This window comes from Astatotilapia calliptera, chromosome 19 (assembly GCF_964374335.1).
Source record: "Astatotilapia calliptera chromosome 19, fAstCal68.1, whole genome shotgun sequence".
NCBI lineage: Eukaryota > Metazoa > Chordata > Actinopteri > Cichliformes > Cichlidae > Astatotilapia > Astatotilapia calliptera.
The window spans coordinates 31,348,289-31,363,718 of NC_137440.1; positions in this window are offsets into that span (position 1 = coordinate 31,348,289).

Consider the following 15,430-nt stretch of genomic DNA (forward strand, 5'->3'; position numbering starts at 1 on the left):
GGGATCAGGACCGTCCGGCCTTCAGTTAGCCATTCCGGGTGTCTCTCGTTAACTAGCAGCTGGTTCATTTGTGCTGCCAGACGCTCGTGGAGTGCAGTCAGCTTCTTTAGCCAGTAGGTGTGAACCATGTCGGGCCCTGGTGCTGTCCAACTCTTCATACTGGAGACCCTTTCTTGGATATTTGCCACTGTAATGGTTACTGGACCCTGTTCAGGGAGGTCGCTGTGGTCTGCCCTCAGATCCACTAGCCACTGAGCATTGCCGTTATGGGTTGCATCCTTCTCCCATATGCTCTTCCAGTATTGCTCCGTCTCCAGCCTTGGTGGTGCTGTTCTCTTATTATTGTTCCCTTGCCACTGAGAGTTCTGTGGAGAACAGCTGGTTTATTCTCCTGCCTTCTATCTCTCTGGTGTACCTCCTCAAGCGGCTGGCCAAGGCTGTGAGTCTTTGCTTGGCAGTTTCCAAGGCCTCAGGTATGGACAGCTTGCTGTATTTCTTAGGCACCTTATTTGTCGCACCTTTCTGCAACTCCGTTAGTTGGCTAACCTCCCTCCGTGCTACTTTGATCTTGCCCTCTAGCCTCCTTCTCCATGGAGGGTACTGCCCCTTGTGGCTGTTCAACTTGTAGCCAAGCATCTCACTGATCACTGCTGCCGTATTGTAGATCAGCTTGTTAGTGTCGGTAATCGTGGTTGTAGGTATTGCCCGTAGTGCTGCATTAACATCATCTAGCAGACCTTCTGAGGGTACTTCACGTAATCTTGGTAACCGGCTACGGGGGATCCAGGTTTCAAGCTTGGCCATGATCCTATTTTTCAGGTCAGTTCCTCTCGCACTCAACGATCCTTCTCCTATCGCACTTGGGGCTATGTACCCAATCTCGGGTGATGATATCTCCCCCCTGACCTGGCGTCCTGACTCCTCCTTGCCGTAGCATTTATGTTGTACCTCGTCAATCTCTAGCTGTGAGAGCAGTCCCTTCTTTCGAATGTTGGAACACTGAGCTACTATATATATATATATATCTATAAAGATATATATATATATATCTTTATATATATATATATATATATATATATATATATATATAAAGATATATATATATATATATATATATATATATATATATATATATATATATATATATATGTATATATATATATATATATACATATATAAACTTCAGCAATGGTTCCAGTCATTACTTGAGCTGGGACTCCACTTCTGCAGAAGCATTTTAAAGACAAGTTGAACAAAGAGTGACTGAAAGCACATCCTTTGGTCATGAGATGAAACTAGAGCTGTTTCCCCACAGTGAGACATGGCGGTGGGTGTATCATGCTGTGGGATGCTTCAGTGAGTTTGGTACAGGGAATCTCGTAAAGCTGGAAGGGAAAAGAATTAGTGAAGATGTTAAAAGAAGAACTTCAAGCAGTCAGCAGCAAAACTGGGCGTTGTTCATCGTTTTGTCTTTCAACACAACTATGACCTAAAACATACGTCGCTGAGGATGAAGAATAAGCTTCAGGAAACCAAAGTGAACACTGGTCTTATTGACGGTAGCGAAGCAAATCTGTGGGGTGACCGAGGAGGAACAGCCTGAGATTGTTCAGGAGACATTTATGGAAACTACAATAAATGACTGCAAGCTGTTGTCCAGCTAAAAGGAGAAAAAACTGACTTTTTGCATTTTGACCCTGTGAAATTTTTGTTTCTGTTTGCAGACTACTGTAACATAATGTCAGTATTCAAAATAAAAACTGTGTTAAAAAATTCCTTGCTTTGTTTAACAGGACTTGGGAAATGCTTTTTTTTTTAATGAAATTTTCACGGCTAATAATCCATGGCTGCTGGAAGACTACATGTTTGGAGCGAGAGTCGCAAGTTCCATTCCCACCCTGTATCCAGTAAGGGTCCTGGCTAGACCCCCACCATGCTAAAACCAGGCCCTGGAATGGCGTGGATACGTCTGCAGCCTGTCCACAGTTTGGACACAAGCATTTCATTACATGTTGTACTCTGCATGACTGTGTGTGTGGCAAATAAAGATTGTACTTGTTGTTGAATTCTGTCATAATCTGTACATGTAGCTGATTCATACATGATCGATTAAAAAAGAAAGAAAGGAAAATGATTTCACTATCACGCGCTGTTTTTTTTCTCCTTCTTCTTCTTTTTTTTCTTCTTTAACATTTCAAGCTTCTTAAATCTTATTAACTGTAACAAAATAGTTGGCACAGCAGGCACCTAACAGAAAGCTGGGGAACAAGCAGTCTGAATACATCGGCTCATACTAATTTATTTACAAACTGGAATAATACAAGTAATACAAACTGAGTGAATCTTTGATTTTCACCATGTCTGTATATCAGCTAATAGAAAGTCCCTCACAGGAAACAAAATCCATAATCAGGAATATGGAAGTAATAAATAAAGCAAAGGCGAAAACTGAAAATTAATTACCCAGCTATGAAATGATTAGACTTCTGCGTTGCAGAGAATAGGGCCGCTCTTCCCCCTGTGGAGCAATACAGGCTGGCGAGTGGATAATATACAGATGACACTCACTCCTGCACTTCATATTGACATTTATTATAATGCAGCTCTCACACTGAGATGATTTTACTCCCAGATCAGAGCTAGATGCAAGTGGCGTGACTGATGTGCTTTGTGAAAATCCCACCACGTCCCTTCTAAAAAAGCACGGCATACACCCACCCCACCCACCGCTACACCTTCCGCCCTGCTTGACAGTCTAATCTAATGTGATTTCCAGGCAGCAGGACAAAGGACAGACGCCTTGCTCATCATTACCACAGAATCGCTGACCTGCACAAAGTTTACAGTGCAGCCATCATTTTTACGTGACAAATCCACACACTGACATGCACACAGAAAAGTGCAAATTTGCATACATGTGCATCATTGCCTTACCGGTGGTTAGAAATGTCTAACTTTTGAATTATATCCACTTTAAAATGTGACCTTTTGCCTTTAAAGCTAAAATATGATGACTTTCCAGCGCACCTCAGCGAGCTGCAGTGGATATCTTTTTGATTTGGACTCGCCTCAACCCTCTCAGCAAAATCACATTCCTCCCTATTGATATCTCATGAAAGCAGATGTCAGGAAAGCAGGGAAACCTCGCTAGCATCCAGGCATCATCCTCACCGTTCGTCTGCATCCTAAAGGCACGACCGTTTTTCCACAGGTCATGGTCTGGTCCCTGCCTGCCTGCGAGAGAGACAAGATGGGGGAGGACATCAACGCAGCGAGAGATGGATTGCATCTGTCCACAGTCCACGGGGGCTTGCTTATCTCCTGACCCAATTGTGCACCCATATGCTGGCAAAAAAGATCAGCCTCTACTTTGTGCAGCTCTAATATCTCTTCCGTCTCTCTGTCTATCCTCAAGCTTATTATTGAAGTGTTTTAGGAGTTAAGGACTGATCCATTACTGCCCTCATCCCCTCTTTTTTTATTATTATTATTTTTTAGCCAAATCACATTAGCTTCTATCAATATAAACAATAAAGACGCAGCGATTAATAGCTCACTTTGGAGACCTCTTTAATCTAGCTGATCTCTGACATGCGTGGCCCTCCACTCTGGCTGAAAGAATTGACTCCTCTGATGTCCCGGCTTAGATGTGCAACAAATGTTTATCTGCTTGTCAGGCCTTTCTTTTCTCCCTACATCCCCAAGCAACAACTCCTTTTTGACAAAATGATTTGCCAATAACTTGCACTGTTTGAGCGGATTTACAGGTCGCCCTGCTGCGGCACTCTCCTTTATCCCCTAGTAAAAAAGCGAAAAGAGAAGAAAAAGGCTGTCCTTTTTGGTGCTCTTAAGATGATAAGATACACAGAGCTTTTAATTTTCCAAGCGAATGACTGCACACATACAACGTTTAAAGACATATTAGAAATTTTCCACCATTTCATCAGAGCTCTGGATCATTTCATGTTAAAACTAGGCTCTAAATTAAGTGTCTGTCAAGGGCTTGGCTTTCCTCAATCAGCCGGAGCTGGGTGGCACATGAGCTCTCCCTCATTCCACTGCAACTTTAATGTTGCCTTGACAGAGGAGATTAGGTGGTAGGCAGCTCTGATTGAGCTCTTCTTGCAGACCTGTGGTTTCTACTCCTTTAAGGACATCCAACACCGACTCTTCAGACACTCCTGCGTCAACAACAATGACCTTGTCTGGATGAGACCGGGTCCAACCTGTGCAGGTGTGAGTGTTTGTCATGCAAAGAGAAAGCCCACCGGATAAAGGTTTATCCCACAGCCCCACAAAGTACAGGATAATTATATTATAATTATATTAATTAAGAAGCCAAATATATACCACGCACTTTCACTTCGAAGCAGCATTAATTGAGGCTCACTGGAATGCTCATAACACACAGATAGCATTTGCATTTTTATGTTTACGTTACATGTAAACAACTTATTTTTTTGTTTATTTATTTTGCAAAAGCATGCATGACTAATAGCAGTAGTTAATGGCTTTTTACTGTCAAGCGACAGTGCACTACCATTAGAATATAGCATTTCAAATGTGAGGCTGTCTGTAACACCATACAAGTGAGCAGTCAAACAGAGCCGTCCTGTCAAACTTTCTCCACTAAAATTACAGTTACTCGCATTTTTTTCATAGCACCAAAGCACAACTTTAGACTCAGATGTTACGACATTGTTATCACTGAACACTAGCACAATATGTGTAAGTTTAGCGTGCTTCTTAAACCTTTTCTCACACATCTCCTGCACACGTGAACGCTTGTAGAAATTATCCTAAGAGTCAGAATGTGCAAATTTCCAAGGCGTCTCCCTTGCGCCCATGTGTTGGTGTGCAGGTAAGTGCACGTACTACACGATGTGAATCTCCTGTTTCACCACAACCCAAAAGTATTCTGTTGGACTGAGATCTGGTGACTCATTGATGTGTTCAAGAAAGCAGTTTGAAATGATCTGAGCTTTGTGACATGATGGGTACACTGCGGTCATGCGGACATGGTCAGCCACAATGCTCAGTGTTTAAATGATACGCAGCTGGTACAAAAGGGGCAAAAACTGTACAGAGAAAATATCCTCAGCACCACCAGCCTGATATGTTGATACGAGGAGGGACGGATACAAGTTTTCATGTTGTTTACACCAAATTCTGACCCTACCGTCCGAATGCTGTGGAAGAAATTGAAACTCATCGCCTTTCTTCACCACTGTGATGCTCGTTTTACTTGTGCAGTATCTGAATCCCGTCTTCATGCCTTTATGCACTGAGATGCTGCCATGTGAATGGCTGAACACATGCATGCTTTGTGGTGCGTGTATATAGATAGTGGCTTTATTGAATTCTCTCCTACATCTGTCTGTCGCTATATGCAACTAAAGCATGAAGGTGGAGCTTACCATAAAGAGTCAAACTTTGTACCTGCGACACAAATCGATATCTTGTTTATTTGAGCCATAGAAAAATAATAATAATAATATATTATATAGTTATAAACATTACACTTTGTGTTGTCATATGATGATGGATTATTTCTTGATAAGGCACAATGACGTCCTGTAGCTTTGTTGCCTTACTAATTATTAATTAGTGATGTGAGTTTTCTGTGACAGTGAAGCATTTTTCATGTTGGCTGTAAAATGTATTTCTTATTGCACAGTACTGTCTATCACCAGAATAAATATGCTAAACTTTGCACTTGGCATTTGTTTCGAAATAGCTGAAATGAACTTCAAAGCGTAAACAGTACGTGGATGACTGCACAGAATTTATTCGTATGGCGTAAAATATCTGGATTTGAACTAAAGTTAGGAGCGAATGTGCCTGACAAACACACAGCCCTACAAAATGAAAAGGAGAATAACAAGTAAGCACAGCTGGATTCGACTTTTTCCCCCTTTTTCACACCGCTGGCTCACTGACTCGACATTGTCCTTGTTTGTGCAGGTGTGTGAATTATGTATGTGCTCATGTGCATACTGAAGCAGATGCTGCTGGGCACATACTGTGTACAAGATGTCCAGACTCGCTATCAGTCACGGTCCGTTTAAATTATGGGCCAAAAATGGGTGTCAAGGCTTCAAATATGCTAGGTCGATGTCACAGAGACTCGTCTGAGAAGAAAAAGTTAAACACCTTTTCAACACAGTTAGCCTCGGTTTAACCCCAAAGTAAAAAACAAGAGAACGTGAAAAAAAAAGAATGAAAAACGATAAATATCAGATGTGTTTTGCTCTGCCTCTGCTTGCCTCCCTTGGCGCTGCCCTGCTCTCATGTGGGGTTGGCCTTGCAGGGCTGTCTGTGTCTTTTTAATTACTGTAATTCAGGGCCGCCCGCTGAATGCCTCCATCTGCCTCTATCCGAGGTAAGAGATGTAAAAATCCCGAAAAAGGGAAAGCACATCATAACAGCAGCAAAATAGAACCATCACGCCAGTAACTATCCTCTATGGATGAGGAGATGTCCAGAACAAAGCACTACTGCAATAAATCTTCTTTCTTAAGCTGATACTTGGAGTCTTTTTATTCTTCAGGGAGTCTTTATACTCACAGTTCATCAGTACTATCACCCCTGGTGAGATGAGTTCTTGCATTCAGCCACAGAGCGTCCTTCTAATGTGCTTTCCATGCAACGTTAACCATAACAGAAGCCCTGAATTCTTATGCAGTGTCCTGAGGTATAGTACAGTTCAGGGAAACACGCCTTGTTGGACGATTACACTATGTGTGAATGTGGAAACTCAGAAGCCAGAGGTTCTGATGAGAAATGAAGGCTTTCTACTGCAAGGGAAAGTTTGCATGCGAGCATTCACTCTGCTTGGTCACTGATGGAAAAAGAATTACACAGAGGTTAAAAAAAGAGTAGATATTTACTGTAACATAAGAAATCTATATCTGTTCAATAATGGTCACTATCTTCTTGAACTGATCTTACATTTTCTCACATTCGTAGAAACTAGTCTGTGTGGCTGTCTCGCACCTTCTAAATTTTATCTCTTATCTAATTTCAAGTATCTCTTCGTTTTGTGGTTTATGTGACTTGGCCATCGCAACAACTCTATTTCCCTTGGGTTTAATAAAATCCTCTGTCTGTATCTACTAAAGAAGTCATTTGACATTTCAGAAAAATATTCTTATTTGCTTTCTTGACAGGAGGGACTTAAAATGTGTTGTAGCTATAGCCATCAGTTCATTTAGCTTAACTTAACATAAAGCTCTGAAAGTAGGAGGGAACCTGTTAAAACTCAGTCGAGCAAGTCGTCTGTCACTCTCATACCAGTCTGTGATTGAATGGGGTCAATTTGGCAATTACATGTAATCTGTTTCTGATAATAAGGAATAACTATGATAAGCTGTTGAAAATCACATATCTGTTTCTGTCTACACAGATAGAAATTCACACAGAAAATCTATTTAAGAAAAACGCTGCAAAAGCACACAAAACACAATGGAAATAGGAAAAACGACAATGGATATAGGAATTAACACAAGGGAAGTGTTTCTGGGGAGACAATAACCCGACGGACCAGTTACAGAAACCAAAATATGCTAAGAATTGCGCTGGGAGACACTTAAAAGAAGTGGAGGATCTATTGGTTTTGTGAGGAAAGAAAAGATGAGAGGGAAACGTGTTAGCCTAACTATGAGCCTCGTGATAAAACACACCTACCATGTTTTGGCTTCCTGCAACTGATCCGTCGGATTATTGTCTCCCCAGAAACACTTCCCTTGTGTTTTTTCCTATTTCCGTTGTCGTGTTTCCTATTTCCATTGTATTTTGTGTGCTTTTGCAGCGTTTTTCTTATTGCTGGTGTTTTCTTAAGTTGCAGTCCATTTGGCCTCTCAGGGCCACCGTACATTTAACTATTTGCACTAAGTCTTCCTGTTCTGTAAGAATATAATATAGGAGTCACTGAGAAAGAGTCAGTCTGATAAATTAGACAGCAATTATTTGCAGACCTCCAAAATCTCAGAGAATGAACGCAGTCAGCCTGTCAGACTGCAACTGTTTGTAGACAAGTTTGCTTTCTGTCTTGAATGTACAACAGTCATAAGCTCTGCACAGCAAAATCTCCAGTGTTAAATTAACACTTTTGACAGTGTCATATGTTTAAAAGTAACCTAGTCAGTTTTGCAGATTAACAAAGACTAACACTGAGCAGTGCTGATTTTCTAACATTGGAATATTTCTAACATTTTGAGTTATTTTCCAGTGTTAGAAAATCAGCACTGCTCAGTGTTAGTCTTTGTTAATCTTCAAAATGAATTAGGTTACTTTTAAACATATAGACACTGTCAAAAGTGTTAATTTAACACTCAACAGTGTTGTATTTAACACTCAGAGGTGTGGACCCATATAGACACTCTCCAGTGTTAATTTAACACTGGAGATTTTGCTGTGTGGGGAACTATTTAGTCCACAACTTGAAAAAAAAAAACCAATCCAATACAATCACCATAACTCACCAAGTTTTTTGTTGTTGTTGTAGATGTAAGGACTGAGGTTGCTGCACTAATTTAACCTCCTAGGACCTGCGTCCACATATGTGGACATCACATTTTGGGTTATTTAGACTAAAATACTCAATTTTGCTCTACAAGGGCCTGATATCCACTTACGAGGACATTATACTACCACTGTTCTTTCAAAATTTTAAACGAATATCCTCATATGTGGCTCTCATTTTTCTTAGAAACAAAAATAAGGCTAAAAAAAAACCTGGTAATTCTTTTTTGTTACATTCATCAGGTCCCAATGTGACCAAATATCAAAGAGAAATTAAAAATGCACGCCGTGGAAGAGTTCAGGTCTTAGGAAGTCATGTGACTGAGCCATAAGCTTGATCTGATTGAGGAGGTAGCTCTGTTGAGTTAAGTTTGTTCAGTGCTGGATGATTGTTTGGTTGAGCCGATTAACATTATCTGAGGGTGGTGTTGCATGAGATGAGCTCTCTTGTTCAGAGTACTTTAATTTATTTAATACAATACTGATATTTGGTATCCATGGCGATACAATATCGCAACACAAAATATTGTGATATAAAATAATCCTGTATCGATATTTTCCTCGTATTGTTGAGATAATTGATGCTATACAAATATACACACAGTACTTGCCAGCAGGATCCTTCACACCATGAGGGGCTATACTGGTGTCCTGCCGCCTTTCTTATGACCGTCTTTAATTATTTATGACAAGGACAAATGAAGAGGAAGTGAAGCATGATGTGAAATTTGTTCTCTCTGTTTTTTACAGGGTTTTATGTAAACTATAGACCTCTATTACTTCTTTTTTTTTTAACCACAGCAGATATAGAGGATATTCAAGGATGCTGGTGTTCACATTTTGGACAGAGAAGCCAGATGATTTGGAAGAGGAGTAAAAGAAGCATCTATGTCCACTGTGAACGACCATCTTTGAACTGCCTGCCATCTATAATCCAGTTTTGAGATCCCTTCCCAGACGCCTTAACACCCACTCACATCCTGGGCCATCTGACCTCAGGAAATCACATGATAGGGTGTGGCTAGGTTTACGATGGGTTCAATTGACTGATTGTGACCCCCACCCGTTTTCACATCTTGGCTTCTGTGATTAGTTATAGGATCAATAGAGGGACTCTCCACCACTTGCTCTTAGAACTGAAGAAGCTTCTCGGCTAAGAGGTGAAACGTCTTCAAGGAAACTTAAAGAAGGCCAGACGCTTTTCTTTCTAAGCTCCCTAGACTATGATGACCTGGATGACTGAGAACCTTCACAGATAGCAGATATAAACCCTTTTTCTTAGACGTAGTCTGTATGTAAAAGATGGAAATTATTTGCAGGTCTGAAAAGTGAAGCCACCGCAATGGTGCCTCAAAACTGCACTCTCTCTAGTGGCCAACAACGGGTCCCACCTCATGGTGAAACAACAAAGTCTGAATGTATGGAAATCTATGGTGATAACCCTATGTTTCACTTGATCTATGACCTCAGTCATCACTTTCCATGCATTCAGTCTGCCGATGCAAAGATGCAGGAACATCTCTGCTCACATCCAGATTGCATCTTCTAACCTAATTGCAAACACAAGATTCGAGATTCAAGCTTGTTCAAACCAATTTTGCGCCACTGCAATATCAGCGTGCTTGCTACAAAGCCAAGCTGTGTTCAAAACAAACAAAAATGGCCTGCCAGCATCTTTTGATTAAAATATATAAATTATTGCTTCAAAGATGGAACATATCCAAGCTCTGAAGGAAGAGGGCACACATCACATCAAAGTCCATCCACTTTCGCTACTTGTTACTAAATCAAAGACCTCTGTTCAACAAAGAGAAGGCTTTCCACGCAACAATCTTTGCTCTCTCATAGATAAAACATGTGCATGTGTCCTAAAAGACACTATTAGCTCATGCTACCAAAAACAGCACGGCCCACTTTAGAATGTGGGTTTGAATAAATGACACAGAGTCTTCTGCCTACAGCACTGAGAGCGCCAGCTGACCTGCAAGCGTAGTTCAGACACTTAAAATGACTCTTGTTCCACAGTAAAATCTGCTTATATAACCTACTGATACATTAGCACTGGGGTTGACTTTGGTTATGCTTGTGTGTGACTTTTCTGAATGCTGGTGTTGCTGTTAACCTGTGATTATTCTTGTCTTGACACCTCTGTTCTGACATAAAAGAGAAATGCTCAGAGGGCTGTCTCTTACCTGTTCACCAGTGCTGACAGACTGCTGTGCCAGCTGCATTAACAATGATGAGTCAGATGAAGGGCAGGCAGGAAGTGCATGACAAACAGATGTCTCGCTAACGCCTGAGTTAGAATGCCCGATAAAGTTTCAAGTTAAAAGACAGCTGGGAAGATTTTCTTTCTTCCTCATGATGACATCCGTAACTAGAAGACTAGATGCATGCAGGTGATGGCGTCTTGCATTTCTTTGCTGGTATCCTCATTTGAACGCGAGACTGCTCTTTTTATATATTTTACTTTTCATGACTTTCATAGTTTATGACACATCTTTGAGCTGTCCCCCTCATCTGAGCCCACCCCCCACCTACTGGCAAATCACTGGGACTGTTCTATTCACATAACAAATCATCGCTGACACGTGTGTCCACACCACTCGCTGTCACACACAAACTGGAAAACCTAAACATGTTATATTCAGAATGAATTTCTACAGTTTGTTTAAATGTGGAACAATTCAGAATTCTTTCATATTACTGGCAGCTGGTTAATGTGACTTAGCATGACATCAGCAAGCAAAGGCAGATCTATATACTGTATTCAATGGTAATATCTACCCTGTTGCTATTATCATTATTATTATTAATCTCTGTCTCTCTCTCACACACACATCATTTATTTGTCCTGTCTTTTTTCCCTTATACCCACCTAGTCCAGGCAGATGCCCCGCCCCTCCTGGAGCCTGGTTTTGCTGGAGGTTTCTTCCTGTTAAAAAGGGGGGTTTTCGTTCCCACTGTTGCCAAAGTACTTGCTCATAGGGGGTCATATGATTGTTGGGATTTTCCCTGTTTTCTTTGTAAAGAGTCTTTACTTTACAATATAAGGCACCTTGATGCAACTGCTGTGTGATTTGGCACTATATAAATACAACTGAATTGAAGTTAATATACTGTATCTGGTCTGTTTAATGCCCAAAGAACACGTGAATTATAAAAACAATGAGGTGGGTGATGGAATAATCATATTAGGGTAAAAAAAAAAAGTGACTTCACTGAATTTTTTCATGTTCTGCAAACCGATTGCAGGTAGTTGCTGTGACTGAAATATATATATCTTGATATCTTGATACTGGGTTGCGACATTTGAGGTTTAAAGAGAATTAAAAAATGAAAGTGCTCACTGCTTGTGTTAGCCATCTTAAGACTCCAAAGCTGTCCCTTTCATTCCCTTTTGTTTTTTTGTTTTGTTTTGTTTTTTGGGGGAGGGGGTGTCTATTATGGTTTCATATTGATCAAGAACGCTGCAATCAGCATCCACTAAATGGTTGGAATATCATCCCATGGGGAAATTGTCCACATCAAAGTAATCGTGCTTGTTGATAAAAAGAAAAGAAAAGAACTCATTTTCTTGATTTAATGGTTTTGGGAAGTGTTTAAACCTGATTGGTAATCAAAGAATAAGCTGATACTGAGCTGCACTGGGTGAGCTGATGTGCCTCTTCATTCATCATTTTTCATTTTTAATCTGTGATAATGAACAGTGTCTATCTGCGGCCGTGTGGAACTAACGATCAATGATTTTGACAGACAATATGATCTTCCTCAAATTATTTCTCCTCTCTTTATAAATGATATGTACACTTCAATCAGGCTCGATGGTGTACATCACACAGCGATTTCAGGCGCACCTTATTCTTCCTAATCAAACCATAAGTGTTGCACCTCAGAGAAAACATCCATGCAAGAGAGCAAGAAGTGAAGTGCATTAGCTGAAGCTATTTAAAATGGAGGATCAGGAGATGGATTCTCTAAAAAGTTTTGTTTCAAATTACTGCAGTGGATTTGAGCCAGGATTGCTTTTTGCTGCGAGTACAGCATCCAGGAAGTTTCGGCTGGTTCGATACTCCCTGCCAGATCATTTTAATAAGAGGCCATTTCACAATAAAACATTTTTCATTGGACACTCCTCCTCAGTGTATGAGGGCTCACTGTGTTGTTGGCATACACAGTTACAAATTGTAGCAACTTTAAGTATTGTTTTAATTCATATTTTGTACTGAATCCAAAGCTTTTCTTCTAATTCAGCTCCAGCGAGCTGCAGCTGAGTTTAATCTCAAATCTTATTTTGCATGACACAGAAATCCTTATATTTGAGCCTTTTTAACAGTTGTGCTAAAAGAAGAAGAGCAGCACACCTTTATCTTTATCAGAGGAAGCATATTGTTGACATTTACTACAATAAATGTGTTTTGTAAAGCAAATTTGTGCTTATAAAGACTGAATTCTCTGTACTATGTCAAAAAGATTCTGTTTGAGAGTGAGCGGTAATATTTTCTATATTCAGCATATATCTGATGGCATATCAGCCGCAATTCTGTTAACACATTCAGCAGGACATTTTCTAAATAATGGGAGCATAATGCACAAAATGCTATAACATATGCACATGTTAAAAAAAGAACACATGGGTATCTATGCTGATGGACTGGGTGAAGTGTTTGATGGAAATGGAAATCGCCGACCTGCAGAGGACTGAATTCAAAGACACCCTGAAATTCATAATGAAAAAAAAAAAAAATTATGGCTGGTCCATTTGGCCAAAATTTTATTGCAGCAACTCATAATAGTATTCAGTAGTTTGTATGTCTACCACGTGCCTGTATGCATGCCTGATAAAGTTGAGGTGTACTCCAAATGAGGATTCTAGTGCGGGCATGTCAGTGGTATCAATTCCCTGCAATATTTCATGAAAGGTGTACCTTTGATGACTGTGTTGAACCAGTCTTATTATTTGATGGTTTATTTCCATCAATCCATCCATTTTCTTCTGTTTACCTGGGGCAAAAAAACAAAACAAAAACCCAAGCTCCCACTCCCCAGCCAGCACCTCCTGTTCCTGAACACTAAACCATTCCTAGGCTAGCTGACAAATATCTCTCCAGTATGTTCAGGGTCTACCTTGGGGCCTCTTCTGGAACACCTCACTCGGGAGGCATCCCTGTCGTATGGCTGAACCACCTGAACTGGGTCCTTTTGATGTTGAGGAGTAGCAGCTCTAGTCTGAGCCCCTCCCAAATGACTATCCTCACCCTCTCAGTAAGGGAAATACCAGCCAGTCTTCAGAGAAAGACTATTTTGTGCCTCCAATCTTTTTCTTGCAGTAACTACTCAATGCATGTGACCATAGGTGAGCACAGGGATATAGATGGACCGGTAAATCAACAGCTTCACTTGTAAGTTCAGCTCTCTGTTCACCATGCCAGATCGGTACAGCCCCAATGTATCTCTCCCCTCACACTTGAACAAGATATTTAAATTCTTCCACTTGGGACGGCATCTTGTCTCTGACCATAAGTGGGTACTCCACTTCCAGATGAGAAACATGGCCTCAGACTTGGCGGTGCTAATTCTTATTTCCACAACTTTGCACTTGCCTGCGAACGAAGTAGTGCTCAGTAGAAACCAGCACATGATGAAGCCAATGGAAGCACATCGTATGCAAAAAGCAGAGATGAGATTATGAGGGCAGCAAATCCTTTCATCATTTAGCTCCTCCTAGAAATTCTGTCTATTAAATAATGAGTAGAATCAGTAATGAAGTGTGTGGAATTGATAAGGGGTTTTCTTCTTTTTTTTGTTGAAGCCTAAATTGTGCTCCAATCTGGAATGAAGCATGGTTTTCCCAAACCATGCTTCAAGCTGACATTAGTACTATACACCCAGGTTAAATGAACTATTCTATATATTTAAATAGATGATTTTTTTGTGCATTTTTTTGCATTTCTAGGTCCACAAAAGCAGTTTGAAATAGCTCAGTGCTTCAACTGAAAAATAAAAATGCTCAAACAACTCAACTCAATTCAATGTCATGTTATGAGTTAACACAGCAGTTGGTGGAATACTTGGACCCACTTCCACAGAATACCCAAATCACATGCCATAAGGAGGCTTTTCACTATACTGCGGCCCCAGGGCTGTCATCATGCTCACTACACTTGGTCTCTTTGGCTCTTGGGCAAAGAAGTAGAGATAAAGCCATAGTTTAGATTTGCAAAATATTTGACATTTCTCCAAACATGGAAGTTACTTTCCCCAAAATATCATAGATCATACACTGATACGACCAAATGAAAAAATGTTCAGAAACAGCATTTTAAATTAATACATGGTGACTCATTTGCATGACAACAAAAGAATACGTTTTGTGTTCTGCATGGTGACTCACTCGCTTTTTCCGCCTCCTCTTCTTCTTTCTGTCATTTTCGTTCTTTATCTTTTTGCCCCTCTCTGTATCTCTGTCCACATTCCTTGGAAAGCATTTCATGCCTGAGCAAAGTGTGTCTGCTTATTCTCATCCATACCTCGTTGCCCTCCTCATGGCCCGAGGAGCTCTAAAGACTTACCTCAGTTCGCCCCGATGCACCTGTGGACCCATGTTTTGGGGCTTCTGTGTTTAAAGAGCCCAAGTGTATGACACAAAGCAGCAGTGAAAGTACTCTAAATTTACCTACTGTACATGGTACTCACTTTGTTAAATGTGTGCACGGGGAGAGAAAAACATAGACACTATCAGACCGGTAAAACTCAGCCCTGACTCCTCTCTCTCAGTCTTGTCTGTATGCATAATGTCTGACACCTGACATTTGCTGGCAACTGTCAGAGCGCATCTCATCTGCCACCTGTCACAGTCACACAGCATCAGTCAACATGGGAGACCATAAAGCTCAATGGCAAAATG